At 42.4% G+C, this 22424-nt stretch overlaps 1 long non-coding RNA gene across 2 annotated transcripts in view; it reads left to right on the top strand.

Annotated features, from left to right (window-relative positions):
- The window catches only part of LOC140847761 (uncharacterized), a 215827-nt gene that overhangs the window by 75193 nt on the left and 118210 nt on the right, over positions 1 to 22424 (top strand). For both annotated transcript variants that reach the window (XR_012127897.1, XR_012127895.1), the window contains exon 2: positions 13352 to 13419. This is a non-coding gene — a long non-coding RNA (uncharacterized lncRNA). The remainder of the gene's footprint in view (positions 1 to 13351; positions 13420 to 22424) is intronic.

Genomic DNA, 22424 nt, shown 5'->3' with positions numbered 1-22424 from the left:
GACCAAAAAATGTATTTTGGGACCACAAGTGTGTCTACACTTCTTCAGCCCACAATCTACTACAGTTTATGTCTGCATCTCAGTCAGTAGCTACAAAATGAGCACCGTGAGCAAGCAGAGCCTAAACCGAATGATGAACGATACTCATACTCCCAAGAATTAGTTATATTGAGATTACATATTCTGTGGAGTCTACTCTGTCTCATAAAACAAGGAAATGTGCATTTTAGAAATTTTCCCATTAAAAATGAGTTATAAAATTTAAAAGGTTTGAAGATAGCAGAATAAACTTGTCCATCCAGTAATTCTCATTTGCTAAGATATCTGGATTATGGAATGCTTTAAATAAAATACTGTGTAGATTGCTTTGGGGTGTATGTAAATAGTGTCTCCTTTTTAAAAGCCATTTATCCTCTTGCGCCTGTTCACCTCTGCATACACCAAGTGCTGCTTTTGATGCATATAGTTTTTTAATTCAGCATAAACTTCCCTTATCTATTTTATTTTTAATTGCAAACTCTTTTCCTTGTTTAGTCTCTCTCCTCTCTTTCTCCCTTTCCCTTTGGAAGCTATGGTCATGGTACAGACAAAATGTCCACCTGGTGGATATTCTTTATTATGAGTCGCAGTGTGCATATTATCTCTCTGAGAAAAAAAGAGTCCGCTGCATTCTCTGTGGCTCTCTGCTGCCTTCTGTACACGAACCTGAGAATTCGAGCTTGAAGAGACCATACAAATCACCTGGCCTATTCGATTTTATAGGTGAGGAAATTGTGACCCTAAGATGTTAACTAACTTTTTCCAAGATTGCACTGTTGTCATTTGGAGGCACTAGGGACATGATGTCCTTTCTCCCAGCTCTAGTCCCAGGCTTGTCTCTCTAAAAATTCCCAGGCTCCCACTTTTCTTGTTGATGGTAATGTGCACTGAAAGCTCTATTTGCTTGTTTGAGGAGACGGGAGTAAAGTGGGTAGTGGGAGGGGAGCTGGGTGAATATTGCTTGTCCATCTTCCAGAACATTGTGAGGATACGTGAATCTTTGAGGTACAAGAGTTACATTTCCTCTAGGGGCAAAAACATAAAGCATTAATAAGAATTAAATATGGTTTGCCTAACCACAATATGGTTAACATCCAGATGTGGAATATGGAATGCAAGAGTTACAAGCATTCAGAAATAACCTCTTTTCTTCCCTGAGCCCTTATTAGATTGGCAAGCTACAGAATTTTAACATATTCTTCAATCTCCCCATGACTATGACTATGAACATTTCCAGCAGTATTGTGAATATGTAAACAAAATGCTGTGGGGAAATGTTTTCTTTTTCAGAAAATGCATACAAGATGTCTACCATGGAGCTTTTTCCAAATCCGAAACAGTATATAGACACACACAGCTGTCCTTTTTCCTGGCCCATGACGCCATCACAGCTTCCTAGTGTACCAGACCTCAAGGGTTGCCCCTCAACTTCCCCAGGTTTCCTTCTGTGTTCCCCAGTGGCCTCCAGAAGCTCACCACCTCCTGGTGAGAATACAACATTGCTGGGGAAGGCATCGGGGCAACTGGTGTAAAACTTTGGTACAAAGGCTCTTCTGAAGTTTGCACAGAACAGCCTCATTCAGACACTCAAACACACCTGCTTGGGCAGCAGCCGCCCTGCAGTTCACATGCAGTGCCAGGCAGGGCCGCTGCGGCCCACGCTGTGAACAGGCAGGAGCTGCCTGGAGCCCCTTCTGCAGCCTTGGCCTCTGTGGTGACCTGGCGCCCTCCAGTATTCCCACTACTAGAAAGCAGACTTTGAAGAGGCAGGGAAGTTGCTTAGCTTAATGAGATATTACAAGTAAAAATCAGTGGTTCAGCTCAAACCATGCTTATGGAAGAAATGCTGAATAGGAGCTTGGATACAGAAAGAAATTTGAGAACGATCTACATTCAAGCCGAAATATAAAGAAACTCTGGGGCTTATGGATGACCTGAGGTGGGTGGAAAAAAAACAAGAACAGTTGTCATGAGAAAGACAGCATTAGCTGTTTCCAAAAGGAAGTTTGGTTGAGCTGAAAATCCATTAAATCAGTCAGCTGTCACGTTCTGAGTTCAAAAGTGAGACTTTTATTTGCTTAATTGTCCTTGAACTCCATGCTTTTAAACTGGGAATCTCTCACTCATTTATTTAACACTTAAAAAATCGACTTCACTTCCAAAAGACCTAAATCTTTGCCTGTCCTCTTCATCCCATCTACATGTACTTAAAATTTTCTTTCCTTTCCAGAAGCCTTAGAAAAGTGAAGGAGGGGGGAGACAAAGGAAGATTTAACAATTAGCATCTTAAGTGTAAAAATTGACAGCAGCTTTTATCCATCTAAACTTCTGCATCCACACCTGAAACAGACTGAGTGCTTTCAGGTCCTCTGAACAGCTTTTGATGCCCTGTGAGAGAAGGATGCTGATTGATTGGCCAGCTCACTGACCTGGGTTGGGTGCTTAATGGGACTAGGGGAAGAGGTGACCCAGGCATCAATCATTCCAGAAGCATTTGAATCTACTGCTGTGGTGCTGGGACTCCTATACCTGCCTGCCACCCGCTTCTGTGCTTCTCAGTCTGAATAAGCCTCTACCCCATTTTTCAACAGATACTTATTGAGCAACTATTATGTGCCAAGCATTATTCTGGGTCTCCACCTTCATGAATGTACATTCTAATTGGAAGAGAGAGAAACAGTAATATCTTACTATACCTCAGCATCTTATCCCTCAATACAAATTAAAAAAAAAAAAGATGAGATCATGTGAAAGACAGAGAGTGGCTTTGCTGGGCATCAAAAGGGACAATCAGAGAAGGCCCCTAAGGCCACTTAATATTCTGTCAGCACCTTTCCTCTGAGATGCTGCAACTAAGAAACCAGGTCTTCATTCCTGTCAGAAGAAATGAAAAACATTTTAGAAGAGTATTCAGATATACAACAGTATGCAAGTAGGTACACTTAGAATATAAACACCAAGAGAACATAGGGAAGCTGGGAAATAAGAATCACTATTCTAAACAGACTATGTGGTGAAGTTTTGCAAATGGCCTCCATTCCTTAAAAGATCCTTGATGCTGCCCCCTTTCACCTTAAGGAATGAGAGTTTTGCTGCAAATTTACCAGGGGAGGTTTGGTGTCTTTGCAAAATCTCCAGGAAATGCTGCTATCACCTTCTGTCCCTAAAGACATGGTGCCCCGTGAAGAAATGAGATGAGGTGTAGTTTGGGGGGGGGGGGGTAAGTGGCTGCAGGGCCATCAGAGGTGTGGCCGGACCTTGTCGTAGTCTTGCATGGGCCAAATGGTCTGAGCATTCCCCTTAGTATTCCCAAAACTTGAGAAAAATATAGTTCCCCAAGAGGAGAAAAGTTGTTTTCTTTGATTATTGAACCCTGATGATGGAAGTGTGGTTCTAATTTCTTCCAACTATGCTTTGTTTCCAATCTTATACTTGACATCGATTTTTTTCTAACATTTTTTTCTTTTTGATTCTAAACAGCTCAGAAAGGGAAATACGGTACTAATCATGCAAGCTTGGTACACTGACCCCAGGCTTCAAGGCATCTCCTTCCTTTAAATCTGGGGAGAGTGGGGGGCAGGAGCCTTCAGGAATATTCAGCAACAAGCACTCAAGCCCCCTGTCCACCCCCCTCAACACAGTGCACTCCACAGATCTGCACATGTCCTTTGTCACATAATTGTGACTGTCATCAGGACAGAGTCACTAAAAAGCAGGAGGTTCTCATGTTTAGTCCCATCATTTGTGTTAATACATCCTATTGATTTTTTTTTTCATCCTATTGATTTTTAACAGGAACAAATAAAAAGCAGAATAGGTAAAATAATACTTCCTTCTGGACCTTTCTTGCTAAGAAGTGGGATATGTGACAGAAGCAGATCAGTCATAGAGTGAGATTTCCCAGACAGAGGGGACATGAGACCCGGGGGTGAGAGGAAGCATGTCTGCGGAACTGCAGAAAGTGCTTTAGAGCCGTGGGCTGGACGGGGGGGTGGGGGGGACGGGGGACGGGGAAGCCCAAGAAATACTCAGAGGCCCGATCACAGAAAACAAGAGCAAAAGCTGTATGAGGGGCTTTGGAATTTATCCTAAGGGTGACAGGTAGATAAATTAAATAACTTCAAGTGGAAATGCCATTTCACTCATGTCTGTGGTGAAGCTTTGAAAAAGTCATGGTTGGAGGCTGTCATAGAAATCTGGAGTCAGAGATGGTAAAGCTGCTTCAACTAAGGGTTTAGTGGTTCGTGACACTGGTTTATGCAACAAGACTCGTTCACCTACCGCCTAGGTGCTTAACCTCTGTACACCTCACTTTCTTGTCTGTAAAAATGAGAATAGCTCTGGAGTTCACTGAAGCTTACCCAGTGATATGAGGAATAAATAAGGAAACACATTGAAAGCACTTACTAGAGAACCTGGTACATAACAAAGGTCCAGCAAATGTTCACAGGTGTTATGTAATGGTCATAGAAATGGAGACAACTGAGGAGAGTCAAGAGATATTTAGAAGAAAGAATGAATAGAACTAGTAACAGATTGCTAAAGTGGGACGAGGTAGAACCAGAAGCCAAGGTGAATGCTCTGGTGTCTAAGTGGGCAGTTGACTCAATGGCACTGTAGATTACGGTGGCTCAGAAAGAAAAAAACAGCTAAGGTGTTGGTATGTATGTGTAGGAGGGTTAACGGAGGTGCTTGATTCTGTTATTGATATGTTGAGTTTGAAGGTGATTCTGAGACTCCCAAGTGGAAAGACCCAATAAACATTGGTTGGACATATTTAGAAAGATCTGAGCTGGAGCTCTCGATTTGGGAGTCATTCGTTGAGTTCAAGAGGGTGAATGCAATCACCCAGGAACACACATAAAGTATATAAAGGAAGACCAAGGATAGAAGATATGTATGAAACGGACAGCACTTCCCTTCTCATGCCATTTATCACCCTTTGTTGTAATTGATTGTTTGATGTCTCTGCCACATAACTCCATTAGACTGCAGGCTCCTTCGGGGCCATGATCATGTCTGACTTGCTCACCATTGTATCTCCAAAGAGAATTGTCTATCTGGCACACAACCCCACTCGATAAACATCTTCACTTGAATTATTAAATTACAGGCATTCTTTAAAGCCAAAGAAATGATATTAAGTACAATATATAGCAGGAAGATGCCACCAAAGGTCCTTGAAATTCTGAACATAAAGACAATCAATACTACAGCAATATGCATATGGTATTAGGGAGTTTATAACAATGAGGTATATGAGCAGTTGGTAAATTAAAGTTGAATGAGCACTCTAAGATGGACTGTGAGGGAAGGATGGACAGACTGTGTTTATTGGATGATGATGATGATGACAATGCTGTGCAAAAAAGACAGAATGACAGTGTCATTACGAATAGGATAGTCATCTGTATCCTGTGATTCAAGTCCAGTCCCACCTGGTGGCAGATCTCTTTCTGATCCAGTAATTCTGAGGCAGTGCAGACTTACAGTGGACATCCTAGGCCAATACTGAGATTGCTCTTTTTCATGCATTTGCGTGTTCATTCCACATACATTCATTGAGCTCCTTACTCTACGTCAGGACACAGAGTGAATGAGACATCATACTCCCTCTGCCTAAGAGGAACTAGTATACCACTTAAGTGCTATAGAAAGAAATGTAAACAAATTAACAAGCTATAATACTGATTTTATAATCTGGATATAGGACACTCTGTCCAAATTCCTCTTCAAGGTCGACAGTGACCCCCATGTTGCCGAACTAGTCAGTTCCATGTGTCATCTTACTTGACCAATCACTAACATTTGGAACATTGATCACTCCCTATTTGTAATACTTTATTCCCTTGGCTCCCCAGTTTGATTACTACCTTATTGCCTGCTCCTCTTAATCTCCTTCAGTGCTTCTCCCTCACCTCCATGACCTCTAAACATTGGAGTGCCTCAAGACGTAGTGCTTGGGCTTCTCTATCTGTACTCATCTCCTTGGTGATCTCATCTGTCTTGGTTTTAAATACTGTCTGTATACTGAAGTCCTTTAAATCTATATCTCAAGCCTGAAATTTTCCCCTAATGGTCATGTAACCAAATCTTGAATTGATGTCTCTTGGCTGTCTGCTAGTCATCTCAAGTTTCACATGTCCAAAATCCAACTCCTGGCTGTCCATCCGAAACCAGCCCTCCTTGCCGTCTTCCCATCTTAGTAATAGCACCGTCATCCTCCTAGTTGCTCAGGCGAAAACGCTTGGACTCATCTGTGACTCCTGTCTTTCTCCAACACCTCACAGCCAATTCAGAAGATCTTTAGGTCTTAATGTCACATTATGTCCAGGATCTACTTTGTCCATGATACGGGCATCTCTTACTTGGACAACTGCAAGAATTCCTAACTGTTCTCCCTGCTTCTGCACCTGCCTTTCTGTAGCCTTTTATTAATACAGAAACCAAACGACATGTTAGGTCACTCTTCCAGCCAGCCCTTGTTCTCCATCTCCTCAGAGAAAAAGCCGGAGTCCTTATAAAGCCGGCTTCTCTCTCAGACCTCAGATCCTCCCTTGCTTGCTCTTTTTAGTCAAACCAGCTTCCCTGGTGTTTCCCAAACACGCCAGCCACTAGTTTGTTCCTTCAGCTTGGAACAGTTTCTCCCAGATAGCTGACCTTTACCTCCTTCAGATCTTCCCTCAGATGCCAAGTTCAGAGAGGCACAGTTGGTCCTGTGAACCAGTACCAGCAGGGGCCAGCTGCCCTCTGGGAGGCTGAGCAGCTTTTCCTGGAGTCATCCGATTTGTTCCCTCTGTGATACTTAAGGACCTATCCTTTCAAATGCCTGAAAGACTATGATAGCGGTAAACAAAATCCATCTTGGGAATACCGGATTATGTCTTCCTCCTCAAATAGACGTCTTCCCAACAGAGCACAGACAGGGTGATGTGACTGGCCACACAGTCCTTGGTCAGGGATGTGCAGGGTGGACCAGAGGGAAAGCAGGAGGAGGGGTTACCCGGTGAGCTTCACTTGTGTTCAGCTTGTGAAGAAGACCTGCCCATCCTGGGAATGTGCCTCATTAGTAAGACAGTCTTTTACATCAGAGGCTCATAAACTGTTCCATCAGAAGCCCTGCTGGGCAGCAGGCAGGCCCCAGTGAGAGCAGCAAATAGTCCCACAACTTGGGCAGCAGGCAGGCCCCAGTGAGAGCAGCAAATAGTCCCACAAATCTGAAGAGGGAAATCAGAACAGCGTTAGGTAGGCAGATTATCTAACCTTGTATTTGTAGAATTTACAATTCCAGGCTAACAATTTTCCCTTTGAAAAGGTTAGAAAGGGAACATTTGCTTATTGGGGAAGCATCTAAGATGATTTAAGGGCTAAATATGTATTTCCAGCCCCAAGTAACCTGCCAGTATGAACCCAGAAATATGAATAAAGTGTGAAGGCAATAAAAGCCTTTTTTAAAGTGCTTAAAATGTACCAGGTACTGTGCAGACTATTCTATATAAATTATTTCATTGTACCTTTACAAAACCCTCAAATTGGGTTCTTCCCATGTAAACAGGGGACTAAAGCTAATGGAAATTAGGTAAATTGGCTCAGGTTGGTGGTAAATGACAGGGGCAGGTCTGTTCACCCCCAAAGCTTGTGCCTTCCACTATACCTGAAGATAGATCAAAGGGATGTGGGCAATGTCTCCTACAGAGGAGGACAGTGAGGACAAGGCTGAGTTCCCTGGCAAACCCTTCTTTACCCTCCCAGACGGGCCTGCTTCGTTCTTCTCCGGGCACCCCTCCCATGAAGCAGCCATGGACCACAGCCGCTAGAGGGCAGACACGCCTGAAAAGTGCCAGGCCAATGACGAACTTCATCCTGCCCATTTCCCCCTTGGTCTCCCTCAGACAGGGACTCAAAGAGGCATTTCTGCATTTGCAGAATAAATGGTCACACCATTTACATTTCTACAGCCTTTCACAATTTATAAATCCCTTCTAAATTCCCATTTCATTTCATCCTTGGTACACCCTCATTGAGTAGTGTTTTTTATTGTCTTCATTTTACAGAAACACTTGGAGAGTTATGGGACAAATGTCTGATTTCACCATCAATACTTATCTAGATGGCAGAGACTTGCTAGAGCCCTGGAAGGCACTGATGCCTCAGGGCAGATCGGTGTGATGGGATAAACAGTCCAAAGCACAGAGTGTGGGCACTTAGAGGGAGCAGCCCTGTCTTGTTCAGTCCTGAGTCCCTCATAAACAAGTGCTCAAGAAATATTAACGTAACTGATTAAAGAAAAGAGCCTCAAGAACCTATTGTGTCAAGTTCACCACCTTCAAAATTTTACACACAGGGCTACTTGACATTATTATCCCATTTCAAAAGCAAGGTAGCTGAAGCCGAGAGACTCACATAAAGCCGTAAAGTTTATCAGTGAACAAAGTGGGACTTGGGTGTGTTTCCTTTCAGAACCCTTTTCACTGTGCCTCATGATAATCACTAGATCCCGAACCCTCAAAAAGCCAAAGTCGGAAGAGCCACAACCTGACAATCCGATTCTAGGAGATTGGGTAAGTCCAGGCTCTGTCACTGACAGGCCGAGGTGTCTGTGGCGTGTCCTGCCCTCTCAGTGTGATCAGGGTTAGACAAGGCCGCTCACCTCACCTGCTTGCAGAGCTGTAGCAGGATTCGGTCACAGCAAGGCATTGCAAGAGCACCCTGAAGGCTCACTGTGAAAGGAGGTTGAGAAGAACGGATTCTGAGTCGTTAGGATGACCCGCTGCAGAGTAGCTGGTAGGGACGTCTACCACGCTATAGTGATGGTATCTGAACTAGGATAACGGCAGACACAGGCTGGAAACCTCACTGGATAAAACAATACAGGAGGAGAGTCTCATAAAGAACTAACTGCACTTAATTCTTCAACCAGATTCCAATCTTTTCACTCCAGTATCTGTGAGAAGATTCTTCAGCCGTACTTCCCAGCCGGTCCTCTGCCCGGCCAGCTTATTTTCTCTTGGGAAACCTGGTTGCTGCTGCTTCAGTTGATGCTCCTTTTGGACTGTTTCATTCTCAACACTGGCCTCCCTGACATGCTGTCTTGCGAATGCCATTAGCGCCATAGTCTACAGCCCTGGCACAAATCCTCCTCACCCCCACTTCTAATCCAGCCCCCAGAACCCCATGCTGTATGGAACCCTGGTCCCATTTTTCAGTAAATGAGCCTGCATATATGAGAGCCATTTTCATAGCATCAATTCAGTATCATTCAACAAATGTTGATTCAATTTCTTTTAACAAGTATGTATTGTACACATTCTGTGTGCAAGAGTTGTGCTGGGTACATGTGAGGACCAAATGAGAATTTAAATAAGTATATACTCACAAAGTTTAACAATCTATTGGAAACAGGAGAAGATTAGGGAAAGATAACCCTAATAAATGATGAAAGATTAATTTTCATTGTAAGTAGAGAATGCTTAAGGAGGATGAGATTATATCCAAATTAGAAGGATCAGGGAAATCTTTGTAAAGGGTTTGGCATTTAATAAGCATTAAAAGGGATCAAAGCAAAGGGTATTTCAAGAGAGGAAATGACATCCTCAAGAACATATGCACAGAAAGTAAGTCTAGATTGGTGTACTGGCCCAGTGTGGCTGAAGAACGGGAAATGGGACTCTGGACAGGATGTAGGGGGCCAGCCATGTGGCTTCTGGAGGCACAGGCAGGGGATAAATGAAATTGGCCCTTCTCAAATGAAGGGTGCACTATGTTCTGACACATTAAGTATTGAGTAATACTTGACCCAGAAAATTTCCACTGGGCGAGCTTGTGCTGGTTGGGGCTCCTTGGTCCTGTGAGAGTCACTTCCTTAACGTGTGCCTGGAACTTCTCTTCATGTCCCCCACCAGTTCATTAACCTCTCCCATGCTCCAACTCACCATAAAACTTGTACCTTTTCTTCTAAATCTTGACTCATTTCCTGGAAGAGGGTTAGTAATTTCACCTTTAATAACAAAATAGATCACCCCAGACTGTCCCTCAGAGATCACCTTCTACTCTCCCAGAGCCTCCAGACCTCCCATCTTCCACCCCGCCAGACATTTTATTCATTCTTTGTTTACAAGTGTGATTGCTAAAAATTGATTGGGTCCATTTCCCTCCACCGTTCTGATGGACAGGTCTGCATTCTGTGGTTTTCCAAGTGGCTGGGCTCACTAGCACCGTGGGACTAGAAACAGAGCTCAGGAACAGCTCTGAGGCCCAGCCAGGTATTCTCAGTGCATGAAAGATGCTTTTTATGGTTAAAACCTAACATGCAGGTAGAACTCTACACCTCAGTTCACAAACAACTTTGGAGAAATCACCCAGGAGTGATCTGAACTGTGGTACCTGATGATGGATCCACTCGGTGGTGGTTTGCCATTAATTCCCTTGCTCTTGTCAAGTGACAAGACTTTGGGTGATGTGAGAATTGCTACTTGTTTAGGGACTTGCTATTACAGGGACTGAAGATAAGTTAGTAAGACATTTACAAATGGCTTTCTCGAGGTTCCTGGTGAATCCAGCATTCCTGGAGTAAGGACAGGAATGCTGAACAGATGGGGCCCTTCTGTCTGTACACCTGTTTCCATAAGGTGTTGTGAAGTTGTCCGTAATAGCCAGGAAACCTTGCTGAGTAAAAGCTCAACTAATTTGCAAAAAAACTTCCATTGATTTAAAACTCAGAATTTTTTTCAAAGACTCAGAACTAAGATGTACTTTTAGGTCATGTGTAGGGGGAGAAAAAACTTCCCCAGAATAAATAACTTTGATCAGCATATTTTCCCCTTCTTTCCATCTCTGTGAATTATTTTCCCTAATTTTACATTTCTTCCTCCCATGTAATTGATTAGTCTGATGATTAGCTTAATGTCTCAGAATTAATTAAAAGATAGTTTGACTTTGGTGCTAAAAGTAATAGAAAAATGAAGAGAGGTAGTAAACATTCTTATAATATGTAGTGGGGAGGCACTCTTTTGCTCTGGATGCATGTATTTTACCAATTTTAAAAATTAGAATAGTAAAAAGGGTATTACGTAAACATGGCCATAGAAGTATGGTGACAACATAGAGACTAGGGGGTTTGAGAAATATGTAGGAAGGCTTATTTACATTCTTTTTCCTGTACTTAGCCTTACAAATTAAACTGCCTACACATTAAGTGGACATTTTATTTTATTTTCACCATATATTCCTTTGCCTCTCAGGTGGTTTGCCTTTGTGCAGCCCATGGTCAGGCCAAGCATTAGCCATTGTTGAGTATGGTTTCCACACACACATATGCCATAGCCATTTCTTATCTCTACAGTCATGTATCCATCAATGCCAATTGGATGCATGAGAAGGAAGGATTTCATCATTCCACGTTTGGCTTAAGTATGGTCTCATGAAGAGCTTGAAGCCAGACACGTGAAGCCTGCCTGTCCTCAAGCCACCAGAACTCAGGAAGACCAGATCTGTGAAACATTTCCAGTGCACGATGTTTATTTAAACCGTCCAAGGGTTAGCATATACCCTGCTCAGTTTCTTCTCGAGGATATCTAAACTCTAGGCTTTGCATCCTGTATTTTTCCCAAACAACTCTGTCAACATGGTAAAGCAAACACACTCGGCTGGGCATTCCTTTGCTTAGGCTTGTTTTGTCCTTGCACACCAGCCCACAAGACAGCAGGCCAAGACCTACCAAACTCTGACTTTTAGAAGCCTAGTATTTGGCTCTAAAGCAAAGACTCTTGTGTACTGGATAATTGTGAGCATCCTGCAACTAACCACATGGAATTGTTTTAAAGCACCATTCTCTAAGGAGAAATCAGTGTACAGAGGGTGAAGACTCACACGCTTACACGTCCTCACTGCCCCCAGACACGCCCTACCTCTCTGGCTCTTCATCCATGGAGCGCATCCAGGGCCCTCCCTGCGCAGGCCCCTCTGCCTCTGTGGTCCCTTTCCACAGCCACTGCAACGTGAGCCTGTACTGCTGCACTCCTACTTTGGTCCAAGTGGTACCCCACCCACCGTGCAAGCTGCTTGCTCCTCATCCCCTCGAAGGCCTTCCCACACCACCTGAGTCCTCCTCTGCTCTGGATCCAGACACCCATTTGTCCATACTGTCTCCCAAATGTCATACGCTTAGCTTTGTTGTGTCTTATTAACTTCTCATGCTATTTACCTAGTCACGACCTTTCATCTACTTAGATCCCAAGTTTCTTGAGCACATAGGCCCTGTTTTCCACATTGTTATACCCCCATGGCACCTCACAGCACATTGTAGGGGCTCCATACGTATTTGTGGATAACATGCAAGGACAAAGTAGCTCAAGATCCTCCGGAAGCCTGAACTCACAAAAGACAGAATATAAATATGTCCATTCGGTGATGCCAGCTCCCTGGAGGGCCAAAGAGCCCTGGCTCACCCTGTGGCCTGAGTGTTATTGCAGGCTCTAGCCCCTTCTCTCCACCTCACCTCACCACACCCTGAAGGGGCCCTTCTCTGCCTTCTGCCCTCTTTCCACTCCCCGTACCCCAGCTTCTTATCTGGGTCAGTGATTTAGCATTTGCTCTTTCAGTGTCTTTTGTTTTCCTCCAAATTAGAAACCATCAGCCCCAGCAGTGATCAAGTCTGAATGCCCCAAGCCTGCTTCCCCGTCATCACTGCTTGGGATTATGATGTTCCTGCTGCTTGTTCACCCTCTCCAATGTTGTCATCCCTGTACTGCTCTGTGCGACTCCCCTGCCAGCCCCCTTCCACCCAAGCGCTTCCAGTCTACTCTCTGGTACTCCCCGTTATCTGCAAACCCCTCATGTCTACAGACCTCTCCCCCAACCCTTTCCCCACCTTCACCATGACTAGCTCCCCACCAAAGACGCAAGGTCTCCTCCAGTCCCAAGAAGCTGCTCATTTTCTCACACCCTTGTTAAATGAGAATAAGATATATAAAATGTTTAGCCCATAGCTTGGTATATAGGAAGGTCTCTCCAGAAATGGCAGCTGTTAACACTCCATCATCATAATTATCATTGTTGTTATTTCTCAGGTCGGGAGAGGAGGTCATTGCCCTCCCCATTCCCCAAAAGCATGTCTAGAACATTCTCCGCCCTCTGGTGAGGACCCCGCCTGCTGTGGAGTGACCCTGGCCCATAGACCCCGACTCTCCACCCTGCCCGCCAGCCCCACCTCCTTCACCTCCCTTCCTCTGTGACTTAGACTTCATGGTGCAGCCTCTCCATCATACCCCTGCCCGTGCCCTAAACTCTCTTGTCTGCCTTCCATGTTTTCCAGACCTGCCCAGACACATCTCATCCCTGGGTGGTTCCACTTCTGCCTTTTCTGTGCCAGCAGCTGAGCAGGTAAGCTTTACACTTAACTTGCTAATAGTGGTTGTTTATACAGTACTTTTTTTCACACATTTCATAAAATAGATTATTTGAAGTTTTCTTTCTGTGGTATATTGTTAAAAACAACAAGAAATTACAGAGGATCTGATTTGCTGCAAACTCAGATAGCAGTGAAGACACTGACATGGCCACAGGGTTCTTGAAGGCTAAAAGCGTGGCTACATGGCTATAAAATAAATAGGGAGGATTTTTATCTTTTCATGCTGTTGAGCACAAGAATTAACCTGTCCCTTAAAAGTTTGATAATGATTAGTGTTCATTGATTTTAATATGGAGTTTGGCCTTTGAACATGAGAAGTATTAAGTCTGTTTAAATCGACTCAGATTCAGTAGTAGAACCAGGATGGAACACTTGACTTTAGCTCTTCTTTAAGTTCCAGATTATTCTTATGCTATTTACTTTTGGTCAAGCTCTGGGACTTTGGAATTGAATTGTCTAGTTGCAGACGGTCAGTGTAAGCACTGGTTTCAGAGGTGGTTGAGGGACTTCCTTGGGCCCAGAACTCCATTTCCTCTACCTCAGTGCCAGAACTTACAAATCCTGCCTGAGTTTCAAGCCTCCTGGCCTGTCCTCCAGACTTAAAACTTTCCAGCCCCCGCAATTACATGAACCAGTTACTTAGAATAAACCTCTGTCTAAACTATGTATCATTATGTATAAAATATATATATATTCCTATTGGGAGAAACCCTTACTGACACTGATATCCCAAACATCGCTGTATTTATAACTGTCCCTTCGCCTTCCAGGGCCCATAGTCTGCTACTGTAATTCTTCCTTTGAAGTCATACACAACACGATCCATCATTCAAAAGCTAAAGTTTTATAAGCACTTAGGTACTTTCTTCAGTATCTTCAGGTACTTTCAAAAATAAACTCATGCAGTTTTTGGAGAATATTTTTTTTTAAATAATAAGACCTGAGAAAATATTCATAAAATTTTATGAAATTTTAAAAATCAATAGAAAATCTATAAATAAATTATTGCATCATGCTTAGTGTACCAGTTCTTTTATTTTGATTTCTCTAAAATTTCATTCCAATTAAGTATGATTCTAACGTTTATTTTTAAAAATAAGAAAATCAAACTGGGAAAAATATGGACATTGTGAATCTCCTTGAGGTCGAATTACATATGGGATGTTTAACTTTATAAAATAATATATATATATATATTGCTCTTGTAATAGGAAAAAAATAAAGATTCTGAAAAATAGAGATACTTGTTTTTATAGTATGCAAGTAAAGCAGAGTTGGATTTTGAGTAATATGGATGAAATTAAAGAAATACTGAAAAACATGAAAGAATTGGGAACTGAGAAGTATAAGATATAAGCTGATTTCTCTAATACCACAAACAAGATGCACAGGGCAGAGGGACAGGAGTACAGATAATAGGATTAACCACTACACCGTGGAAGGGAACCAGAATTCAGCTTCCTCGGAGGGTCAAGCCCCAAGCGTCTGAGCCGTAGGTAAAGAAAAATAGCACTCTTATTAAAAGGCAGGGCTGTTAATTGGGGCCCAGGGTTCTGAAATATCAGCACTATTGGCTCCACCAGGGAACACCCTAAATGAAATGCAAGAATAACGGTAAAGGTGGCTGAGCAAGACAAAAGGATTTGGGAAGAAAATACTCTCCAGAGAAACTGAACAGTAAGGAAGCCAAAGAAACTGACTTGCTGCTTATGCTGTTTTTTTTTAAAAAAGGAAAGGTGTCCATAATGAGTTAAATTGAAATGTGTTGAACTTAAAACACAGCAGCAAAAGATGAGAAAGATATTCAGAAACATATTTAAACTTTGAGAAACTTTCTCAATCAAATGCCATCCCAGAAAAATCCTTCTGGATAAAAAATCCTTTCACCAAATCGTGTAAAGGTTTTATGGGTTTTTCAGAAGAAAGGCACCCTGGAAATCTAAGTTACTTTTTATCACTTTTATTGAAAAGACCATTTCTCTGCTCTAAGGCTGAATTCTTTGATGCAAGTTCAGTAGCTTTAGGGTGAATCTGAATGCGGTTTTCAGAGCAGTAAGGAAAGTCATGCAGTATGTAACACGCCAAGCTTCTTCCAATAAATGTTTTGAAAATAACTGTTAAAGATGCTTAGGGCTCCCCTAAATTCCTCTGAGGCATAGCATTCAAAGCAGCTGGCGGTTTGGATCAATACTTTCCCATGATTACATACTGTTGAATTCTAAAACGCCACATAGCAATCTAAGAGCAAAATATATCCATTTTTAACTTATCGTGGACCAAATGCATAGATAGGTTCAGTCTCCAATTTGGAGTTAAGGAGGTGGATGTGGATGTGACAGTCAGGTCACCTTGTTGGCTGATCTTAATGATCATTACCAATGCCATGGCTGTCAGTTATTAGGGAGGGAAATAAGCCATTTCAAGCATTTGGCAAAGATATATCAAATACCAGGAGGAAGAAGTGGGATAGAGCAGAAACAGTTATAATACAAGTCTTTATAAAAAACCAAGAGATCTAAGCTGGCCTATGACCTCCCTGATAGCACACACAAACTTAACACAAGAAAAATTTTTTTATCATTTGTGTAGTTTGGACATTTTATGATTTGTTTTTTTTTTAATTTTATGCTGTTTTGTAACACAATTTGAAGTTTAAAATTTCTCATATATATTAGAAGCCATTCACTTAATAACAGTAGTAGTCAGCACACCATGCTCTTTGATGTATTAGGCACTGTAGTTTACAAGTATTCCCCCCCACAACCTTCTAAGATAGAAGATTGTTTCCAGCCCCATTTTGCAGAAGAGAAATCTCAGTCACAGAGAGATTAACTTCCCCAAGTTACACAATTATGTGGTGACAGAACTAGGATTCAAACCCAGTTAGTCTGGTTTAAAAATCAAGGCCTGTAAGCTCCCAGCCGCCTGCAGGGCAGCCACCCTTCACACCCACAGTGCTGGGGCTGGCAGGAGACAGACAGGATGCAGCACTGAGGTCTGAAAAGAAAATGTCAGAACCACAGAGTTCTAGCATGAGCTGTCTGCACCAAAATAGACAAAGTGGGTGGTGGGGAGTGGGGTCGGGAGGGGAAAGATGGATGAACCCTGGTCTTGGCAGCTAACATCATTCTCTCAACATTCCCTGAACGTTTCTCAAGCACCTACAAAGCACTGGGCACCTCTGTACATTGGGGATACAGCCATGACCTATAGAGACAAAATCCCCATCTTCTGGGAACCCAGATTTTAGTGGGGAGAGCAGGCCATCAAAGACAACCAGAAGATATAAATCAGTTACCTAGAATCAAGATATGATATGTACTAATAAGCAACGGGAATGACGGAGACAAGGCCAAAGCATGTGCCTTGCAGAGCCAGTGCCACGTGAAAAGGTGGGGCCCTTGCTCAAAGAGCAGAGCAAACGTGCAGTTTACAGGTACCCAAGAGTTTCCTTCCTTCTGTTGCCTACCCTTCCTCTCTCGACTTGTTACTGTGTTTTTGATTTGCTATTTATTGTTGTTCTAAGTAAAAAATCATTTAAAAGTTAAAAAAAGATCAAGGCCTTTACGCAACAATATCACACCCTGTGGTTTATAGCTCTATTGTACACATATTAAGGGCATGGCTTGTTTCTGTAGATAATGTGAAGTATGAGATAGGGTTTTTTTAAACTTTTAAATAAATAATTGAGTAACTTTCTGCTTTCCAAAAGATGTGCGTACACACTTAGCAATTTGCCATCTGTACTAAAAATGCGTCAAACAGTGAAGATAGCTCACTGGCAGAGAAGAGCTGATAATATGATGCCTAATACTCAACTATCCCCAGGGTAATATCTGGATCGGCTGGAGAAAACACATGGCTCAGTTACGGCTCTCTGGGCTGGAAGCCTGCCTATTATAACATGAGCAATGAGAGAGGCCCAGGCCTCCACACTTAGCCCACTCCCCCATCTACGAGAGGGCCCCATCTTAAGGCCAAGACACCCACCTCTGGGTTGTCCTCGGATTACTTTTTGCTATAACTGAAGTCTAATGACAATAACAACATTAATAATACACATATTTTGCTTAGTACTGCCGTGTACAATACTGATTTGTTACTATATTCTCACCACAGAAATATTTTTATTAAAAATACTTAGAGTCTATATAAATCCATTACAGTGAGGAAGAATATCATTATTAGAGTGAAACACATGAAATTACCAGCATTCAACCTTTTAGACCTATAAAAAAAGTTTTCCTATATAGAGTGGGTATAGTAAATAAGTACTGTCATAAGCTCTCATCCAATAAGCCAGCTTCTCATAGGACAGTTTTCTCAGTCAGAATGAGATTTAACTCTGCAGTCTTTCTCCCATTATTGTATATTCTTGGGGTTCAGTTTTGACTCAAGGAATAACGAAGGATGCACAGGTGACAGTGCCTCAGGTGCTGCAGAGCATCATGGGAGAAGTTCAGGGTGACGTTGAAGTGCAGGCTTCATGGCTAATGGCCCTCCCTAGGGAATGTCAGAGAAGCACAGGATGAAAATCAGCTTCCACATAAGGAGTGGAGCAAGTCTTAAGCCATTATGAATATGAACATCGTCAATGCATTGGAAACATAAAACAGAGACTTGCGACAACTTCAAGAACTAGGACAATAATGAGTGATTATCAAGATGGCCTCTTCTTAGAGATTATTCCCTGGCAGTCCATATTTCCAAAAGGCATCCTCTATTTTACACAGCTATGCCTAAAATTGTAACGATAGGTCCCATTTCCTGAGGACTGTGACAGGCAAGGCCCTGGGCTGACTGCTTCATATGTTTCTATCAGGGTTCCCCGGAGCAGCAGTACCAGGGGCGTATCTTGGGATGTACTTCAGGAAATTGCCTTACACATTGGTGAAGCTGACGAATTTAAAAGCCGGTTGAAAACCCTCAGGCAGAAGCTGATGCTGCCATCTTGAAGCAGAATTTCTTGTTTCTGAAGAAATCTCAGTTTTGCCCTTAACTTTTTGACTGATTATATGATAACAACGCAGATTATAGAGGATGATCTCCTTTCGTTCAAGTCAGTGGCTGGTAGATATTAACCACATCTACAAAATACTTTCAGAGCAACAACTAGGTTAGGTTTTGATCAATAACTGGGGACTATGGTCTAACCAAGTCGACCGGTAAAACCGACAGTCAGAACATATATGCCATCTTTTCCTTATGAAAAATCTGGGACCATTTTGTCCCGATTTTACAGATAAAGAAACGGAGGCTCAAGAAGGTAAAGAACTTGTTCAAGTTCACACAGTTTGTAAGTCATGTTTTGAAACCAGAAAGTTTAACTTCAGAGCCTGTGACTTTAACCAGCGGTTCTTCCATCTTAGCAAATAGAAAGAGTTTTCTGGTGAGGATGTGGGCATTAGGTAGGGAAAGGCCAGCACGAGGTAAAGCCCAGAGGCGTCAGCTTGGGCTCTTGTGCATCGGAGGACGAGCTTGGCAGTGTCGTAGGTGCTCCACAGCCACCTCACCGGACGGTAGGAACAAACTGAGAACCTAAAAACTGTACCAGTCTGTACACAGAAGGGAGGTTATAACATAGTGAATATGGAGGTACCAGATGTGTGGCAAAAGAAAAATCAGATGAAATTGAATTATATATTAAGACAGACCTCAGAGGGAAGAGTCCTTTTTCCTGCCATTCCAAATAGACTCTGAATTTTCAAAGTTCCATTCCCCGCAGGAGGGCTTCACTAGGACCTGGGAAGACAGCCCCTCAGGGGCATGGCGATGTGTACCCATAAGGGTGTGGGCCTCAGGGACTCCAGGGCTAGCAGGTAGGCAGCCTTGGGGTGGGTTTTTACGGTTGCCAGAGGATCTCCCTCACCCACCAAACAAACGCGTCCTTCCCACTGTCACCCTCCCTTTCCCATAGTTCATGGTGGCACTTGCAAATCTTTTCCACATCCCTAAAGCTCCCAGCTCTGCTTGCAGATGTTTTGGCAGAAGACCTAGTTCCCCCCTTGGAGAAAGATAGAGGCCCTCAGAGATGGCCTTCCCACACAGCTTCACACCACCACCAGGCAGAGGTCTGTGCCGGTCCCCCCGGTGTCCTCTGCAAGACCACCCCTCGTTCTGTGCTCTGGACTCTCGATATCATGCTGCCCACCACCTCCAGAAGTTACCCCACCAGTCATCATTTCCCTTTCCTTCCTTCTATTTTCCGTCTTTTTAGTTTTCCTTTCCCCTTCTGATAAATGTTTCCACCATCTTAAAAATCTCACTTGCATCTAGATAATTGTAATATATGTAAATGCAGTACAGTGCTTTATAAATCGGAAAATTTGGTCAGAACAGATGGGATTAAAAACCACCAAGAATTCCATTCTGAGTCTGGGAAACATATCTCACATATGAAAATATAGAGGTTGAAAAGAAAAAGATTTAAAAAAGTACTCTTTTCAAACCCCAAGGAAAAGAGAGTGAACATCAGATAAAACTTTAAAACAAGAAATATTGCTAGAGATAAAAAAGAAGTTTCATAATAATAAAAATTTCAATTTGCCAGGAAGATATAAACAACTCAATCTGTATATGCTTCTATATATGATTCTAAGTTTGTATTTTTTTTTTTATTTCGGTGTCATTAATCTACAATTACAGGAAAAACATTATGTTTACTAGGCTCCCCCCTTCACCAAGTCCCCCCCACATACCCCTTCACAGTCACTGTCCATCTGCATAGTAAGATGCTGTAAAATCACTACCTTTATTCTCTGTGTTGCACATCCCTCCCCGTGCCCCACACACACTATACATGCTAATCGTAGTGCCCCCTTTCTTTTTCCCTGCCCTTGTCCCTCCCTTCCCACCGATCCTCCCCAGTCCCTTTCCCTTTGGTAACTGTTAGTCCATTCTTGGGTTCTGTGATTCTGCTGCTGTTTTGTTCCTTCAGTTTTCCTTTGTTGTTATACTCCACACATGAGTGAAATCATTTGGTACTCATCTTTCTCTGCCTGGCTTATTTCACTGAGCATAATACCCCCTAGCTCCATCCATGTTGTTGCAAATGGTAGGATCTGTATTTTTCTTATGGCTGAGTAATATTCCATTGTGTATATGTACCACATCTTCTTTATCCATTCATCTACTGATGGACATTTAGGTTACTTCCATATCTTGGCTATTGTAAATAGTGCAGCGATAAACAAAGGGTATCTGTCTTTTTCAAACTAGGTAAATTCCTTAGGGTAAATTCCTAGAAGTGGAATTCCTGGGTCAAATGGCATTTCTATTTTGAGCATTCTGAGGAACCTCCATACTGCTTTCCACAATGGTTGAACTAATTTACATTCCCACCAGCAGTGTAGGAGGGTTCCCCTTTCTCCACAACCTCGCCAACATTTGTTGTTGTTTGTCTTTTCAATGATGGCGATCTTTACTGGTGTGAGGTGATATCTCATTGAGGTTTTAATTTGCATTTCTCTGATGATTAGCGATGTGGAGCATCTTTTCATGTGCCTGTTGGCTATCTGGATTTCTTCTTTAGAGAACTGTCTGTTCTGCTCCTCTGCCCATTTTTTAATTGGGTTATTTGCTTTTTGTTTGTTGAGGTGTGTGAGCTCTTCATATGTTTTGGATGTCAATCCTTTATCGGGTCTGTCATTTACGAATATATTCTCCGACACTGTAGGATACCTCTTTGTTCTATTGATGGTGTCCTTTGCTGTACAGAAGCTTTTTAGCTTGATATAGTCCCACTTGTTCATTTTTGCCTTTGTTTCCCTTGCCCGGGCAGATATGTTCATGAAGAAGTCACTCATGTTTATGCCCGTGAGATTTTTGCCTATGTTTTTTTCTAAGAGTTTTATGATTTCATGACTTACATTCAGGTCTTTGATCCATTTGGAGTTTACTTCTGTGTATGGGGTTATTCACTGATCCAGTTTCATTCTCTTACATGTAGCTGTCCAGTTTTGCCAGCACCATCTGTTGAAGAGACTGTTCTTTCCCCATTGTATGTCCATGGCTCCTTTATCATATATTAATTGGCCATATATGTTTGTGTTAATGTCTGGAGTCTCTATTCTGTTCCACTGGTCTGTGGCTCTGTTCTTGTGCCAGTACCAAAATGTCTTGATTCCTGTGGCTTTGTAGTAGAGCTTGAAGTTGGGGAGCGAAATCTTCCCCACTTTATTCTTCCTTCTCAGGATTGCTTTGGCTATTCGCGGTCTTTGGCGGTTCCATATGAATTTTTGAACTATTTGTTCCAGTTCTTTGAAGAGTGCTGTTGGTAATTTGATAGGGATTGCATCGAGTCTGTATATTACTTTGTGCAGGATGGCCATTTTGACGATATTAGTTCTTCCTAGCCAGGAGCATGTGATGAGTTTCCATCTGTTAGTGTCCTCTTTAATTTCTCTTAAGCGTGTCTTGTAGTTTTCAGGGTATAGGTCTTTCACTTCCTAGGTTAGGTTTATTCCTAGGTATTTTATTTCTTTTGATGCTATTGTAAATGGAATTGTTTTCCTGATTCCTCTTTCTATTAGTTTATTGTTAGAGTATAGGAAAGCTACAGATTTCTGTGTGTTAATTTTTTTATCTTGCAACTTCGCTGAATTCCGATATTAGTTCTAATAGTTTTGCAGTGGCGTCTTTAGGGTTTTTTGTGTACAATATCATGTCATCTGCAAATAGTGACAGTTTGAATTCTTCTTTACCAATCTGGATTCCTTGCATTTGTTTGTTTTGTCTGATAGCTGTGGCTTAGACCTCCAGTACTGTGTTCAATAACAGGGAGGTGAGTGGGCATCCCTGTCTTGTTCCCGATCTCAGAGGAAAAGCTTTCAGCCTCTTGCTGTTCAGTATGATGGTAGGTGTGGGTTTATCATTTATGGCCTTTATTATGTTGAGGTACTTGCCCTCTATGCCCATTTTGTTCAGAGTTTTTATCATGACTGGATGTTGAATTTAATCAAATGCTTTTTCAGCATCT

Source organism: Manis javanica, chromosome 1, assembly GCF_040802235.1.
Source record: "Manis javanica isolate MJ-LG chromosome 1, MJ_LKY, whole genome shotgun sequence".
Taxonomy (NCBI): domain Eukaryota; kingdom Metazoa; phylum Chordata; class Mammalia; order Pholidota; family Manidae; genus Manis; species Manis javanica.
The sequence above is the reverse complement of the archived record's forward strand: the minus strand, read 5'-3'. Positions and strand labels throughout refer to the sequence as shown.